The sequence below is a fragment of the Mesocricetus auratus genome, unplaced genomic scaffold (genome assembly GCF_017639785.1).
Source record: "Mesocricetus auratus isolate SY011 unplaced genomic scaffold, BCM_Maur_2.0 Super-Scaffold_100018, whole genome shotgun sequence".
Lineage (NCBI taxonomy): Eukaryota > Metazoa > Chordata > Mammalia > Rodentia > Cricetidae > Mesocricetus > Mesocricetus auratus.
In genome coordinates this window covers 18,805,289-18,821,993 of record NW_024429199.1, presented here as the reverse complement: position 1 = coordinate 18,821,993, position 16,705 = coordinate 18,805,289, and the positions used below count along the sequence as shown (strand labels likewise).

Below are 16,705 nucleotides of genomic sequence, written 5' to 3'. Positions count from 1 at the left end.
ATCCTACTGGGTGCATAAGTAAGGGAGACTGGGGCCAGTTCTCCAGTTGTTCATTTGCAAGCATTAGAAGAAACATTGTAGATTTGGTTTCTAAAATCCTTTCTAGTGATGCATATCAGGCTGAGTCAGATTTGAAAAGTGAAATTGGCCAGCATAAGATTGCTTACCTGTAATCCTAGGACTCCACAATCTGAAGTGAGAATTTTGTGAGTTTGGTGTTAACCTGGACTAAAGAGTACATTTGCAAGTACACTGTTATCATGGGGCTCCAAAGGGATGTCTTGCTTCAAAAAGAAATGAAAAAGCAGTAGTGTGGCAGTGAGAGTGAGAGAGAAAAGGGGAAAATGTGATAGAGAGGTCGCAAATGGTTTGTCTTAAGATGTGCAGATGTATAAGTGTGAAGTAATTTCTTCCATAACAAAGATTTAAGCTAATTGTATGTAATTTTCACACATACTATAGATGTTACAGAGAGATAGATAGCTAAAGTGACAACAGGGTGGGTGGCTTTCTAATCTGATTGTTTAAAAATCTCATCCCAACCTGGGTGAAATAATAACAATATCATATACACTCTGAAAGACTTCAGAGCACCAGACAGAGGCTAATCACAGTGTGGATCTAGCTCTGCTTCTGAGGGATTTCCCTATGCTATGACAGTCCTTTCTTAAGAGCCACATATTACAGACATTTGGGAAAGTATTTCAGTTTTAAACTAACAGAACTGAGTTCCCTGGTTACCCTGTTTTGGGTCACATAGGAATCCCTAAAGAGTAAGTGTGCAAATAAATGTGTGTGTGTGAGAGAGAGAGTGAGTGAGAGAGAGAGAGAGAAGAGAGAAAAATATGTGTATATAAACATGTGTGTTCTGTGTTAGAGTGTGTGTATGTATGACTGTGTGTGTGTGTGTGTGTGTGTGTGTGCGTGCGCATTGAGTCAGTGATTGTGTTTATATGTAAGGTGAGTATATGAGTGAATGGCCGTGTGGGTACAGATGTATTGTGGGGAAGACTATGTAGTTTGTGATCGACAAGTCAGCATCATATATTCTGCTCTGTAGACAGGTTATAGACTGAATAGAAGGATGCACTCTATATGAGACCAAGAACATTGCTTCTAAACGGGAAATGGGTTGTGGGGAAACAAATCATGAGGAAAGTACTTCTTTTTATCTTGATTTTATGTGCATGGGTGTTTTGCATGCACGTATGTGTGTGTACCACTTGGATGCCTAGTACACTAAGAGGCTCGAAGACGATGTCAGATACCCTGAGACTGGAACTGCAGACAGTTAGGAATTGCCATGCATATGCTACGAACCGCACCCCAGTCATCAGGATGAGCAGTCAATGCTCTTAACTGCTGAACCATCCCTAGGCTCAATGAAATGTTCTTTTATAGCAATTCCTTATGAAATCTTCTTTTAAGAAGTAAAGCTACATAGAGTAGTATTTTTAAGGGCACTAAGTTTTAAAAAGTGGCCTCTTCTAAATGTCTGTCATGAGCGGAGAAACAAGAGGTCAGAAAGGTTGCAAGATTGGTCCTACGTCAAACAGCTTCACCTGATTTGGCCGCAGTTTGACAGGTTCACTTTTTTTTTCCTAGAGAAAGGAGAATTACAGGCGTCTATTCAGACTTTTATTACATCTTACTACACAGCATTAGAAATATTATCTTTTATCTGAGTCCTCCAAGGCAGGTGCTTTATTCTTCAAAGTATGGCTTTTTTTTCTGTGATTTTATTTGCTAAATAAATGAGCAAAGCAAAATGAATGAAGAGCTGACGGATGATTGACTCCATGCAACTGGTAATCCAAAAGACTATGCTAATCTCATTATCCCAACATTGATTTGAACAAGCTGCCTGTGTGTCTCCATTCCAGGAGGTAATGCACACTTCAGGAACAGTTCAAAACCGTTAAGTCACTGGGAGATTTGAGGTAGGAATGTTGCAGAGAATGTCTCTGAAATGAGCTGCCACTTAAAGTGCAGTTTATCACTCTTAAATGCATAGAGAAAAATCAGTCTGGGAGAAGGGCTTTTGGCGCCTTCTAAAAGATGACAAAGTTGTGAGTAAGAGTGATCGAGCACTTAGAGGAATTTGCTGAACCCCTAGAGTGCATGGTAACTATCATTTGGACGATAGACTGATCGCATGGAGGATGTCTGTGCTTACGGCTTTCTGTAGAAATTTTGTCCCATACAATCCTTGTTTTTGCTTCTCAGGGGAGAGAGGATTTTGCCATTACTCTGTGTATATCTTCTGTAGATGTAGAATAGGAAGTGGCACCTAAGTTAGAGAAAACTGCTTCCGTGCAAGATAAATTTCCATAATGGAAATTGGTAGGCTTTCTTTCTTTCTTTCTTTCTTTCTTTCTTTCTTTCTTTCTTTCTTTCTTTCTTTCTTTCCTTCCTTCCTTCCTTCTTTCTTTCTTTCTTCCTTTCCTCCTTCTCTCTCTCTCTCTCTCTCTCTCTCTCTCTCTCTCTCTCTCTCTCTCTCTCTTTCTTCTCTTTTGTTATCAACCTATGTCCTCATGTTTATTGCAGCATTTTTTGTGGGTCATTTGTACCAATGGTCTTAGAGCTAATCATCACACCTGATACACACACACATTGTTCTGAGGGGAAGCAAAGAGTCACAAGAGAGATATGTACATGGTTGTTCATTAGGGGCATGAAGCAGTTATGAGGAGAAATAAGAAATGTTGTTTGAAATCAAAGCTATGTGTTCAGCCTCACTTGTGAAGGTTGTTTACATGGAGAGTCTAAAGGATAGCAAGACTGGCCCCACTGTTTTTCTTAAAAGCAAGTTGTATTTAAACAGTACTCAGTATATAGTTTTAAATGATCTCAAAGCATATGATTAACTTGGTTTGAAGGTTGGGTGAATGTTCCATTTGTGAAGACAAGCTACAAGAAGCATTCCAGAGAAATCATTCTCAAACCCCCTAAGTCATGAAATGGATAACAAATTCTACAATAGCAAAAGAACTAATTGCAATATTCTGATTAGTCATGAATAATAATTGGGGCAGCACATAATTTGTATGTGTCAACTTTATATCTCATTTACCTGAGTAGTTGAACGGTCAACACATTGCAAAAATGGGCATTTTTTCCTAATGTGTGTAAGGACACATCAATAATACTTAAGCAGCCACCCAAATCAATAATCTTTAGCAGCTGGCAGCTGAGTTCAAGAGCAAGGACTCCTTCATCGGTGACATTACAGCATCCGTTCAAAGAAATTTCAAGAAGGTCCGAATAGGATGAAGCCACAGTTTTTATTCCTTCAGAAGTTGTGCCATACGTATAACCCCTGGAGGAGTTTAGATGTCATGCCTTCAGTTGTCTGCATTTACAGGGGTACTGGAGAGTCACATCTAAATACCACAGCTCCTTAGTTCTAGCCTTTGGATTTAAGGATGTAATGTCTAACTTTACAGAATCTATTATCTGCTCCCACATCTCATTGTTTTAATCATTATATCTTTGATTTTTGGAGGCAAATATTTAATGTCTGAGAAAAATATGGAAATATTGATCATTAGGCCCCAAAGACAGTTCCAGGAATTGACTGACTTGGTTGCGATGAAGACATTGTGGCTCTGAAGGGTATTATTTCTCTATTCTCCCTTCCCCCTCACTCCTTCATTTAAAAAAAGGTTTTTTTTCCCATCTGAATGGCTTTTAGGACCCGACTTTAATAAGTACTTCAAAGTAGCCTGGCTGGATGAAATACTGTCATACGCCACTTACTAAAAATAAGATGCAAAACTGCCCACATAAAGAAAATAAAGCATTATGCTCTGGTGGATTCCTTTTAATGAAAAACAATGGTTTATATATGACAAAATGGATTACTGTCATACATATTTTCAATATTCTGGCAGCTCTAAAAAGGTTAAACACGTGAGAAACATTCAAAGTTCAGCTGATAACTAGATTCCTTGGGCAGCATCTATAATCACATTAAATAGAAATGGGTAAACAATTACTAAATGCCAAAAGTCATCAGAAAAATAAAAACTCAAGTATATGTTCTTTGTAGACAATCAATTGTAACTATTATGACCCAGGTTAAATATAAAAGAACAGAAAGATACACACTGGTTATACACACATCTGCCATTGCAAAGGAGGAGGAACAGGTTTTTTTTTTTAATGAAAGGTAATTTGTATTTTGTAAATCTAATTTAGTTCCAATATCACTTTCCTTGTGCTGTAAAGAAGGTAGTCAGAGGCCTTTTCCTTCATATTTGAATGGGTTTCTAATCTGACTCCTGCCTTACACATATACAATGCACACATACACACACACACACACACACACACACACGTCTTATTTCATTAACACTTACAGCTTTGAGAATGCATTGGAATGTCTATATTTAGACTGACAAAATTATAGAAAACCACCCAGGAGAAAGTTGTATTTGTCAGATCCCCAACCTCAGTAACAGTGAGTAGAGCAGCATTTGCTAATATCTTCATTTCACAAAGAACCATTTCTGGTGGATCCTGTGGTAGGAAAAGTAGTCATTCCTTCAGAGAAAACTCTCAAATTCCAGCCATCATGGTCATTTCATATATACCTTGAAGTGAAGATGTAATCATTGGTAAATACTCCAGTTCAGAAAGCCTAAGTGATGTTTGGAATATGACAAATACCCACTCCTTTGATCAAACAAGCAATTCCCAATTTACTATGGAAGCATCTAACAGGCTGAAAGCAGCAGAGCTCACATAGCAATGCTCTTAGACCCCCAGCTCACTCACCATGCAGGGAGTGATTGCTTTCTAGTTCCTGATCCAGCACTTACATTTTTATTTTGTGTTAGTGTGTGCTCATGTGTGTGTGTGTATGTGTGTGTGTGTGTATGTGTGTGTATACATGTGTGGAGGTCAGTGGTTGACACTGGATGTCCTCCTATGTCACTCTCTGCCTTATGTTGTGAGATAAGTTCTCTTGCTGAACCTAGGCTCGCTGGTTGGTTAAACTGATTGGTCAACAATCTCCAGGAACCTAGCTCTCTTTGTTACCCCCCAGTGCTAGGTTTACAGCTGTACCTGGCTCTAAAGGGTCCACACAAAGATTAGGTCCTATACCAACAAAGACATCTCCCCAGCTCCTGAAATATCTGGTCATAGTTCAAAGGAATGATCCAATTAGCATATTATTCTCAAATGCCAACTTTTTTTCATTTTAAATGTAATTATTTGAATACAAATTTAGTCTTTCTTAGCCTATTCTTTCATGTAGCCATCTTTTATTTGGTATTTTGACCACTGCAAGTTTGAGTTGAAAATGTGTTTTCCTGTTCATAATGCCTCAGGTGTTATTATGAAGAATATTCCATAGATCATTTGATCAACCCTGTCACAGGTAGGTATTATAAACTGTAAAACACACTTTTGAAAATAAAAGGAGGTAAGTGGTCAAATAAGATAATTTTAGAGGTAAAGCAAACCCTGAAATTATTTGCAATTAAGGAGAGGCAAGAAATAAGGGACAACAGTAACAAGTAGAACAATTTTGAAAGCATTGTACATTTAAACTCCACCACTCCAGTAAACACTTTAATGCAGCTGGGAAGGTACTTCATATACAATACAAGTATGTTAGACGAAATAAGAAAATAAGCTTCAAGTTTATTGCCTACCGAAAATGCTTGGAAAATAGAAAGGCACAGTTTCAAATCCAAAGAATGGGGGGAGTAAATACTGTTAAAATATTGTCAAACACTATTCAAAAGAAAGCTTAGAAACTGTGCATGGCTCAGAGGTTATGAAAACTGAATGCTCTTCTAGGGGTCCTGAGTTTAATTCCCAGCAACCACATGGTGGCTCACAACCAATCTGGTGCCCTCTACTGGCCTGTAGGCAGAACACTGTATATGTAATAAATAAATAAATCTATTAAAAAAATAACTGTGCTTGAGAAACAAGACATCACAGCAGGGAATATAGATAAGCACAGAAAAAGACGTTTGATACTGAGGAAATGTCAATTTCTTAGGAAGATAGGATAGTTTTAGTGGATATATACCTAATAGTTTGGAACAAGTAAAATAAAATCCTGTTAGAGAAAAATAGGTAAATTCATAGTTATAGCTGGAAATTGGAACATGCCTTTAACAGGATAAAAATATTCCCCATAGGCTCATATATTTAAATGCTTAGTTATCAGGGAGGGACATTATTAGAGAATGATTAAAAGGATTAGGAAATCTGACCTTGTTGGCACTGGGGTTGAACTTTGAGGTTTCAAAAGCCCATGTCTGTAGTTAGTTGTTGTACTCTTGTACTCTTAATTATTTGGGTTGCACCACCCAGCTCCCAAATAAATGCATGTGGAGTCTTATTCTTTCTTATGAAAGCCCATCCTTAGCTTGGCTTGTTTCTAGCCAGCATTTATAACTTAAATTATGTTCTCTACGTTTTGCCTCTGGGCTTTTTTTTAATCTTTCTCTGTTTCTGTATGCCTTTCTTTACTTCTTCCTTCTTGCCTTGCTGTGTAACTGGGTGCCTGGCCCCTGGTGTCCTCCTCCTTTTCTTGCTCCTAGATCTTCTCTTCCCAGATTTCTCCTCTTATTTATTCTCTGCCTATCCTTTCTCTTACCTTGCTATTGGCCGTTCAATTCTTTATTAGACCAACCGTGTTTCATACAGTCAAAGTAACACAGCTTCACAGATGTAAACAAATGCACCATAAACAAATGCAATACATCTTTGCATCATTAAACAAACAGTCCACAGTATAAGCAAATGTAACATATCTGTAACTAATATTCCACATGCTAGGCGTAATTTCTCTCTCTCTCTCTCTCTCTCTCTCTCTCTGTCTCTGTCTCTGTCTCTGTCTCTCTCTCTGTCTCTCTGTCTCTGTTTCTGTCTCTCTCTGTCTCTCTCTGTCTCTCTGTCTCTGTCTCTGTCTCTGTCTCTGTCTCTGTCTCTGTCTCTCTCTCTCTCTCTCTCTCTCTCTCTCTCTCCCTGGAGATCAGAACGTAGCTCTCTCTGCTAGAGCACTATGACTGCTCCCATGCCTCCACCTTGCTCCCTACCATGATAATGAACTAAACCTTAAACTGAGGCAAGTCCCCCTCCCCCATTCAATGTTTTCCTTTATAAGAGTTGCATTGGTCATGGTGTCTCTTCACAGCAACAGAACAGTGACTGAGAGAAAGTAAGAAAAAAAGGGTTTGTTCATAGGAAAAATTTAAAAGGTGTATCTAAATTGGTTGCATTTATTTTATTTAATATCCCACTTCAAAAGCATGCTTTCTTTGTAAGTTATAGAGTATTCACTGAGAAATATAACTAACATCCATATTAGTTCTCTATTTTTGCCCAAAAAATTATACCAACAGACAATTCATGGAGAGAAGTGTGTTATTCCATTATTCCATTGTTCCTTTGAGTTCAGGAGTCCAGGCATTTAGGTGGAATGTCTGTCTCTTATAATACACAGTTAAGGCTCCAGCTAAGGTTTACCCCATCTGAAACTCTACTTCCTATGTCATTGTGTCCCAAGCCAGGCGGCTAGGGCTCTAACCCATGACCACATACACAGGGATCTCCACAGAGCTGTCAACGGATTAGCAGTTGGCTAGGAGATGAAGTCTCTTTATGACCTAATTTTGGTGAACACATTCTCCCAAGTCTGCTTTATTCTACTAGTAAAATCTGGTTCTTCAAATCAGCCCACTTTCCAAGTCAGGGAGAATACGTACAGAGAGAATGTGTATAGAGAGAATGTGTACAGGAGAAGCGATGGCTGGGGTTTAGGATTGTCAGGTCTAATCACTTGAATGGCTGGAGCATTGAAGACTATTTGATTTAGACAATTAGTAGATAACCCAGAGATGGTAAATTCTTTGATACAATGGAATTAACTAGAAATCAAAAAGCAAAAAAAAAAAAAGCAAAAAACTTAGGAAAATGCAGCTGGACAGTGGTGGCGCACACCTTGAATCACAGCATCCGGGAGGCAAAGGCAGGAGGATCTCTGTAGTTCGAGACCAGCCTAGTCTACAAGAGCTAGTTCCAGGACAGCCTCCAAAGTCTCAGAAAAAAAAAATTAGAAAAATGCCTGATAACTTAGCTCACAGGGCCAAACTTCTTCTTAAAAAAATACATGTATCAACGATAGAAATTACACAGGAAATCAGAAAATAATTTGAAAAGAAACAAAGTACAACATTAACATTTTTTAGTGCAGTTAGTATGATGTTTTACATACATATTCATGGTTTTAATTCCTCTTACCAATAATATCTTCTACCTTAAAAATTCAGAAGAAGTGAAAAGAGGAAAGAAAGTCAGCAAATAAAGATAACAACTGAAATAAAAAAATATAAAACAGCCAATGAAGCCACGTTTGGGGATTTTGAAAAAAAAACAGAATAATTAAAAATCTTTTAAAAGGCCAAATTAATAGAAAAACATACAGGATCATGAATCAGAAGATTAGGTGTTGTTGACTGTTGATTATCTATCTCCCAACTTAATCTATGTACTCAATTATAATTCAAATAAAAAATTCAGTTGATTTCATAATATTAGCAATTGACAAATTAATACTAAATGTGAATGATAACATGAACCTTACACAGTAAAAGTAATTTTGGAAAGGGAACACTGCATAGGGAAAATAATTTTATTCATAAATTACAGTAATTAAACAGTGTGGCACTGGCATAAGAAGAAAAGTAAGGTAGTGCTAGAAGATATTGAAACTACATGCCAACAGGCTTTCAGCCAAAATGCTCGTGGGATTCAATGGGCAAATGCATTCTTTTTTATTAAAAGACAGTTGCTTGGGGCTGTAGAGACAGTTCAGGATGTTTGCTGCCCTTAGAGGGCACCCAAATTTGGTTTCTAGCACCCATACAAGGCAACTATGACTGACCACCTGTAACTTCATTTCCAGAGAATCCATGACCTCAGTGGCCTCCAGGCTGATGTGGCATCTCTCTCTCCCTCCCTCCCTCCTTCCCCCTCCCTTACTCCCTCCCTCCCTCCCTCTCTCTCTCTCTCTCTCTCTCTCTCTCTCTCTCTCTCTCTCTCACTCTCACTCTCTCTCTCTCACACACACACTCTCTCTCACACACACACATACACACACAAACACACACATGCACACACAGATACATACACACGTAAACAAAAATAAAATAAAAGGTAGTCATTTATTTATAAATTAGATTCTATGGGAAACAACTCATCTATTGTTTGAAAAGTGCAGTTTATTTTCATGGACTTGATTTACATGAAGAGATCATGGACTTGAGGTACGATCTGGATGGAGACAGGACTTTGGGGATTTAGAGAGATTGGTGAGTTTATCTTTAACATGGAAGAAGCAGGAATCCTCTTTGGCTAGAGGAGACAATCTGTGGTAGCTAGTTTCCAAAGCCAGCCCTGCCTGATTTGAAGTCCCTTTATTGTTGCTTTCTACTGTAGTTTGGATGTGAAATATTTCCCTAAGGTTCATGTATTTCAATAGTTGTTGCCCAGTTTTTGGTGCTATTTTTAGAGCCTTATTGGAGAAAGAGGGTTTCTTTCTTTCTTAAATTATTTAAATTAGAAACAAGCTTGCTTCACATGTCAATCCCAGCTCTCTCTCCCTCTCCTCCTCCCCCACCCCCTTTCAACGCTCCCACAATCCCCCACCAAATCCCCACTCCACTCTCCATGGAGGGTGAGTCCCTTCATGGGGGATCTCCCAAATCTGTCATATCATCCATGGCAGGGCCTAGGCCCTCCTCAATGTGTCCAGGCTGAGACAGCATCCCTCCATGTGGAATGGACTCCCAAAGTCCATCTGGATGCCAGGGAAAATGCTGATCTACTGCCTGAGGCCCCAAAGAATACTGAGGCCTCCTCACTATCATCCATATTTAGGGGGTCTGGATTAGTCCCATGCTGGCCTCTCAACTATCAGTCTAGGGTCCATGAGCTCCCTTGTTCAGGTCAGCTGTTTCTGTGGGTTTTACCCTCCAAGTCTTAACCCTTTTGCTCATCACTCCTCCCTTTCTGCAACTGGGTTCCAGGAGTTCAGTTCAGTGTTTAGCTGTGGGTATCTGCCTCTGCTTTCTTCAGTCACTGGATGAAGGCTCTAGAATGGCATACAAGGAAGTCATCAATCACGTTATAGGGAATGGCATTTAAGGTAGCCTCTCCACTATTGGTTAGACTGCCAGTTGGTGTCATCCTTGTAGGTCTCTGGACATCTCACTAGTGCCAGATCTCCTTCAAACCTATAATGGCTCCTTCTATTATGGTATCTCTCATCCTGATCTCCTCTATTCTTCCTCCAACTAGACCTTCCTGCTCCTCCATGTCCTCCCCTCCCCTCGTTTTCACCCCCTCTCTTTCTCCCAGCTTCCCTCCCCTCCCCCCACCCCATGCAGTGCTCCCAATCCCCTTAGAAGATTCTGTCCCATTCCCCTTCTCTGGGCTACCATCATATCTCTCTTAGGGTCCTTCCTCTTTCCCAGACTCTCTGGCTGTGGGATTGTAGACTAGTAGTCCCCCGTTTCATGCCTAAAATCCATATATGAGTGAGTACATACCATGTTTGTCTTTTGGTGACTGGGTTACCTCACTCAGGATGGTTTCTTCTAGTGCCATCCATTTGCCAGCAAATTTCAGGATTCCAATGTTTTTTCCACTGATTAGTACTCCTTTGTGTTAATGTACCACATTTTCTCTATCCACTCTTCAGGTGAGGGGCATCTAGGTTTTATAGCTTGGGTCTGCTTCCTGCTGCTCACTCTCTGCTTTCTAACTGTGTATATGATATTGCCAGCCAGTCTCCTGCTCCTGCCGGGATGCTTGGCCTACAATGAGGGAATTTGTCCCCTTAAGCTGTAAACCACACCTTCCTTAGAAGGAGTCTTAACATTTTGTCACACAATGAGAAATGTAACTAATACATCTTCCCTGTTGGGTTTGCGCTTTCCCTGGGATGGCTTAACCCAGTTGAACTGTGGTGACAGCATCATTGGTCCAGGACTCTTGCTGAGCCATACAAGGTTAGGTAGTTTCTCCTCTGATTTTTAAGAAAGTCCCAATCTGCCAGGCAAAAGAGCTGGCTGTTTTGGTGGAGAGATGATAGGGATACTCAATTGTCAGTGTGTCCCAGCAGAGCCTATCTTTCTTCATTCACCACATTGTCAGGCAGAGGAGGAGACCTCATGGATGAAGGGATCCAGGTGACATCATCTGGAGCTGGGCCTAGTTGATTCAAAGTGGTGCAGATAACAAAATAGCATTGTGAGAAGCCTCTGGATCTTGGGATGGTTTATTACTCGGCAACACTTAACTGAACTATTTTAGTCATTGGCTGTATAAGAACACAGAATGATGCAGATTAAAAATGAGTAAATGTGGTAATTGTGAGTGTCTTACTCAAAACTTTAGTTCACCTGATGTATCTTTCTATAGCATATAGTAATGTGGCAGCTGGTATTAGAGCCATTGCTGTATTAATTATGCTTTAGGTTTTCTGGCTTCTTTAATAAGGTGGTTTTTACAGAGTGATACTTTAAACCATTTATAGATCTTGGCAGGCAAAAAGATACCAGATGTCATGCCTGTGATGAAAATAGCCATAATCTGTTGTCGTGAAAGAATATTTTTAAAAATCTTAAAGCAGAAGTTTAGAATTGTAGAAACTTATCAGTCATAGAAAGATAATTTTTAAATAAATATTTGTAAGATCTCTGAATATTTTTAACAGTGTTCCAGTCTTAATGAGAAAAAAATGAGATAAAGAGGTTCAAAAAAAAAAGAGGTTCAACATACTCTAAAAATGTAAATCCTTATTTTGCAAGAGTCAGGGGTATGTCAGACTTGGCAGTTAGTGGTTTATCCGGGATATGTCTGATGATCAGAAACCTAAGGCTTGCCAGCAGGTCTCTGCCACTTCACATTGGCTTCCTTGTGTGAAACTGTTACAAGAATCTACATTATTTTCTTTGTCCCCAAGGAAGTACATTGTAGGCCGAAGTCCTTATTCTTTTACTACAAGGTCTTTAAATCATCCCTAGCTTCTTAATTATATCTTAACCATGCAAATCATGCAAAAAGTTACTTACAGGCTTTACATACTTACTTAGAGTCAGTATATCTTTACATACAAACCGATACATAATTATGGAACTTACTCAGCACTATCACATTGACTTAACTTTAATTTTTTTCTAAGTATATCATGATTGATGAAGCTAGGAGGGAGCTAACCAACATCAACTGCCTGTAGAGTAAGAATTCCTTCTCGACTGAGCTGAACTTCCCTGTTTTTAGTGAACCATATAACTGAAGGAATCAGATCTCTACCATTCAGGAGACCTTACATGTTTAGGCTTCTTTGAGAGAGTGAACATTTTAATGATTTGGACTTGAGAAATAGAATGGTCAGTTACAAGGAAGAGTCATATGAATTAAGAGTGCTGGCAAGCATGCTGACTAACAGGGAAAGAAGCTTCAAAATGACATCATAAGAACACATTTGAGTGAATCTGGCTGTACACGAACCAGTGCTACAGCCACGGTATTCCAGAGGCTGATCCCAATCGCTTGATCATTAAGCAAGAAAACAAGAAAGGAGACACCAGGGGCCTAGCTACAAGAACTTTTCCTTAAAGAACCTCAGTAAGCAGATGAAGTCTATCATTGCAAATGGGCCCATGAGCCTGTTTCCCCTTATACACTGGGAGGAAAGCACAAGCAATAGAAAACTTACAGAAGTGTGAATAATTAATAGCTGTATGAAATACTGCCTAATCTCATGGACATGCAAATGTTAAAATGAGAAAGTTGAATTCCCTTGAGAACAAAATGAAAGCTCCAGAGTGTGAGGACCCAGATTCTTCAATGTTCTTCATGTGTGTATTTGGGTTTGGCAGTCCCATTGAACAGTTATTTGTGCTAGAGGAAACCAACAATTATACATTCATACAAAAAATCATTTTTGGATTGCTTTAAATATTGAACATATTGAAGTAGTCTGGGTGTCTATTGATGGGAGAAAGATTAGGAAATTCAGAAATGGATGCACTATGAAGCAGGAGTTTGTTTTAAAAGGCTGCTGGAGACAACTTATTCAATGAAAATGGCAATTTGTGAAACACATTATACATTGTTTTTCCATTTATTAAAAATGACAGACAAAATTATGCATTTCAATATGATCATATGCATCTCTACATATTGTCTCTCTCTCTCTCTCTCTCTCTCTCTCTCTCTCTCACACACACACACACACACACACACACTGTTGTTTACAGTTACCCTGGAGAAGGAGGAAAGAGAATAGTGAAGTGTGGGCTATGAATATATGAATTTTTTAATTGTGAAAAAGAAAAACAGAATGTAAAAAAATCCATAGTGAAACTTAAAAGAAGTCATTCTTGTCTCAAGTGATGCTTAAATAAATTGTAAATGAGCATACTTTCATAGTTTCAACATGCAATGTGAGGTTAGTGACTGCTATGGAATTTGAAGGTAATTTCTCAGGGCCTTTATTTAATGGAGCAGAGAAAGACCTCAAGTCTTTGCCACAAGCATGATGGGCAATAGAGGGCAATGCCAGAGTAGGTGAACTGTAGGCTGCTGAGCAAGTTGGGCCACCTCTGTGCTTCTATTCCATGTGGGAAATTAGATGCTGTCTGTCTAGCAAGTATGTAGGGAAACGCAAGAAAGTTATTATAGGACAGCATTTCAGACAGAGCCAAGCAAACGACAGACCCCCATTTTATCATTAATTTTCATTTATTCATGATAAGTACAACCTCAAGAATTTAAAACAGCCATTTTCTCTGTTTAATGTAAGGAAAGTCAAAGACTCAAAGCATTTGACAAATTCTGTGAGATCCTTAAACATACATGCTGTACCCTGTGGTGGTGCATGCTTCTAATCCCACTACTCAGAAGGCAGAGACAGGCAGATATCTTTAAATTCGAGATCAGCCTGGTCTACAAAGTAAGTTCCAGGACAGCCAGGGCTTTCCCACATAGAAACCCCCGTCTTGAAAAACAAAAACAAAACCAAACAAACAAAAACATTTTATTTATATGCATTTTATACATCTTGTAGCTTATGAAAAATCTTCATTTGATGTAAAACCTTAATAAATAAATCTATTACCTAAAATATGATTATAGTTCTCATTTTCCTGCTGAGGTTGAAGTCAACTAGAATGTAGAAAGCAACTTGGCCGCAGACGTTTGCTAAGTGAATTGGAATCCACATTATTTTCTGATAGTGTGTCTGAAGCCCTGAACATTTACATTTCAAACAGAGCACAGCCTTATTCTATTGCAAATTGAAAGACTCCTCAGAACTGACCACCTGTTAAACAAGGAAGTCTGCTGGTGTGCTAGGAGCTAAGTCTCAGTCTGCCAAAAGGGCAGAACTTCCAGACGAAAGGAAAGCAATAGGGATAAAACTTCAGCATTTCATCATGAGGTAACTGCAAACACCATGATTAACTCAGGTGCTTTTGTTTGAAAACATTTTAATATTTTTCGACCTGTTAGATCTCAATAATTATACAAATATATAAATAATTCAGGTAATTGTGTCATTTTTAATCAACTTGAATTTTAAAATATAATTAACACCTTTTGAAGGCACCATTTTTAGTCTGCCTTTGTTCTTTCATAAAAGAAACTCCTAGTCTTTTTCAAAAGCAAATACATATTCTAAAATGAAGTGTTGGTTAGAGTTTCTATTCTTTTGTTTTCTTTGCAAAATATGGTTTCTTTTTAGGTAAACCAAAGCTCCCTTTACACTATCAAAATGATGATGAAGTAAATATATTTACATTTTGAAGTTATGGGGAACAGCTTACTGGGTTGACAGAGACAAGGGGCGGGAAATGTGCCAGGCGTCCCTAATGAACCAAGATACACAGCACGACATTCAAGGAAGTTAAGAGGGGATGGGAAATGAAGCCCTGGAATACAGATAATGTTAGTTACCATTTGTTTCACTCTGAAAGCACAATGCTATTGAATGAAAAACAATAAAATCTGTGTGATTGGAAACATCATTAACCATCTACACCGAGTAGCTGAGTAACGTGTATTTGTGTGCCTCTATGTGCTGTTTGTAAGACAAAGGTTCTAAGAAGAATGGCAAATATATTTATAAAATTTGAGAAACGCTCTCTTAAACTATCTTAGATACTTTGCTATTGCAGTAACAAACTAGCTTTGAGCAAGACAACTTACAAAAGAAAGCATTTAATTGGAATGATGGCTTCAGAGGGTGAGAACAAAGGAATGATGAGAGGAACAGCTAAGAGCTCACATCTTCATCTCCAAGCAGAAGACAGAAAGAGACAAACTGAGAATGACGGGGATTTGTTGAAACCACAAATTCCACTGCCAGTGATACAACCCTCCATAAAGGCCACACCCTCTAATCATTCCCAAACAGTTCTAGTTGCTGGGGTCCACGTACACTGGTGTGTGAGCCTATGGGAGCCATTTTCATTCAGAACACCACATAAACCATCAGGAAGTTCCAGTTATTATATTGAACCCATTGAGGTTATCTGAAGAAAGGAAATAACTTTCTTAATATTTGAGATAAAAAAGAAGAGATGTTGATTCTATGTTCAATAACAAGCCATTTTTAACTCATTATTATTAAAGTGAATGTTTTACAACAAAGATTTATAAATGTTACTTAATAATTCATGATCCATCTTATATTTATGAAACACTGTTAGTTACTGTATCAAGCAAACAAATAGAAAGGTACATGAAGTGTATAAAATTCCCCTGGAAATTTCTTGTGGACTTCATACACATATAAGCAGTTATTACAAGAGCTAAGGATGAACTATGTAACTGAAAGTTTGTTAGAATTCTCATATCAAGATATCATAGAAAATATTTTTAATCTGATTTTAAATATGTCTCACAGTTTAAAAGAAATCAGGCCTAAAGATCTGCTTTGGGAAGCTACATTTTAATCTCTGTAGCTCTATACTTTTTCTAGTCACTTGATAAAGCTTAGTCTTGGATTGGGTGGCAATGAGAATTTATTTAAGAATATTTGTAGGTTTCTCAGCAAGTAGGTTTGCATTGGTAATCTAGCGTTCAAATATACATGGCACTTTCCCTTCCCTTCGCATAACTGGAGAAGTAGTTTAGAGATGGTCTTTAAGTTCAATAGCATGCAATTACTTGTCACCACTGTAGTGGAATCCCTTGTGCGTCAAAACTGCTCAAGGAGTTCAGTGTCTACATCTGATTTCATCTTTCACAACCCATCCCAACTTGAACCTTTTATTATTCACTATTTCCTTTTTGTTAAACTCATGACACGATGACACCTTTGTCACTTTGCAAAATTTCCCGGAAAATAGTTAACAGATAAAGTCATCGAGCAATAATCAGATATAAGAAACTTGTGATTCTGTCTCTAAGATAGTTTTACATGTGAATTTTGTCTTGAGTCTACAGAAAAGTTGAGAGCCTGAAGAGACCACTTAGGCCTTTTCATTTGCCTTACTGGATTTTTGAGAAAGACAGTGTTAAGTTTTAACTGTATTCTTGACTTAGAGAGTTCTTGAAAGCCTCAGTAGGTGTCCCATTGGCATCCCAGATCTTCCTGTAACTGAATTAGATTTATGGGGTCCTTGGCATTGACATGCAGCTTTGCAAGTAACAGTAAAAGAAGTTT

At 38.4% G+C, this 16,705-nt stretch overlaps 1 protein-coding gene and 1 pseudogene across 1 annotated transcript in view; one reads left to right on the top strand and one right to left on the bottom strand.

Annotated features, from left to right (window-relative positions):
• Positions 1 to 16,705, top strand: part of Themis (thymocyte selection associated) — a 192,473-nt gene that overhangs the window by 115,411 nt on the left and 60,357 nt on the right. The gene's annotated exons all lie outside the window — the stretch shown is intronic.
• LOC101844614 lies at positions 3,059 to 3,557 on the bottom strand (annotated as a pseudogene).